The sequence below is a fragment of the Suncus etruscus genome, chromosome 15 (assembly GCF_024139225.1).
Source record: "Suncus etruscus isolate mSunEtr1 chromosome 15, mSunEtr1.pri.cur, whole genome shotgun sequence".
Classification (NCBI taxonomy): Eukaryota; Metazoa; Chordata; class Mammalia; order Eulipotyphla; family Soricidae; genus Suncus; species Suncus etruscus.
Window position 1 is genome coordinate 5,652,332 of NC_064862.1, and position 1,608 is coordinate 5,653,939.

Consider the following 1,608-nt stretch of genomic DNA (forward strand, 5'->3'; position numbering starts at 1 on the left):
TAAAAATTGTATTATTATAAAATGTAGAGATAACAAATAAACAGACAAAACAAAACAACACTAAACACAACATTTTACACTTGTGGCCACTTTCATTCATCACAACAGACACATAAACAGACAAAAGGATTGATTTAAGACTTATTTATAAAAAAATTGACAAGCGCTTTTAAATATTTAGCTAGCATGTTTGTGAGAAGAAAAAAAATTTTGTAGAAAAACTTTTTTAGTTTTGAGAAGTACTTAATGTAGATGGAGTGGAACTTTGCTGAAAATAAATTTTAAGGTTTAGATTTAACACAAAACATTTTTAAAACAATTTTAATTTGAAGTTTAAAACATTAAGTAAAATGGTTAATGAGCACTGTAGAAGGAGTATTCACTCTGAAGTATGAAATCATTTGCTGTAAATGAATAGGTTTTATTTAAATTGGTTTTGCAGTAGAACAGTAAGACAGCTGCAATAAAGTGTTAAAATTTTTATGATTAAACACAATAGCATGAACTATGATTATTAAAGGTATAAAAAACTGATTTTAAAAAACAAACAACTGTTTTTACTATGAAGACTTTAAGTGAATAATTTGTAAAAAATATTATATACTAAATTAACTAAATGCTTAGATTATTATAAAATATAGTTAAAGACATCTGATGCATTTACACACCTAGAACTTAAGACTAAAATTATATTTAATACTAGTTAATTTGCTTATAAAGTTTAGTTACTTTTATATATTACTTATAAAATTATATATAATATATTTTTCATCAATATTATTTTTTTACTGCGACACAAATATACAGATTTGTATAATGTGCTGATATTTTGAATGCACTTAAAATAATAGTTTTTTTTTTTTTTTTTTTAATGCAGAAATAAAGAACAACCATTGCTGTAGCACAAAGTTAAAACTAAGGGTACTATAAAGCATACTTAGGTGTTTACTGTGCATTAAATTAACTATATTGTTTAAAAAGGCTAACCACATTATTTTTCACATAATTTTGTAAATACTTTAAAAATTAAAATAAAACTTTTAATAGAAATATAAGACTTAAATTTAACACTTTTGTGTTTGGTTGGATTTTAAAACACAAAGAAGTTTTTCTTTTACCAACATTTTGTTATCTGTAAAGTGACAGAATCATGACCTTGCTTTAAAATTTTCTGAGAGGCATGAAAAAAAAATTTATTGCCTTTATCTTTCTGTTGCTTTTTAATGTTTTAATAATTACTTTACACTACTTAATGCACTAAACCTAATAACACATATTTGACGAAGTGTAGGGCTGACAAGGTGAAGCAGAGTTTTTCACTGATAACTTGGGGAGGGGCTAGCACAGTTAACAGCAGGAAGGTTAGAGGCAAATTATTTACAGTCAGCAGGGTGTAATGATATAGAGAAAAAAAAAGCAATCTTTTAAGATTAATTACTAATTTATTGGAATTAGAGGGAGTGGCAACCGAAGAGGGGAGTCTGGGTTGCAAAAGCACCATGAGAATCATGGTTTTATTAATTGATTTGAGAATATGCAAGAGATGCTACTTTTCAGATTTTTTTTTTTTTTTTGAATAACAAAGATTGGGTATTTCAAGGTGAATTG

General features: G+C 25.9%; 1 pseudogene; it reads right to left on the reverse strand.

Annotated features, from left to right (window-relative positions):
* Positions 1 to 814: 814 nt before the first annotated feature.
* Positions 815 to 956, reverse strand: LOC126031907 (uncharacterized; annotated as a pseudogene).
* Between the last annotated feature and the right edge of the window lie 652 nt (positions 957 to 1,608).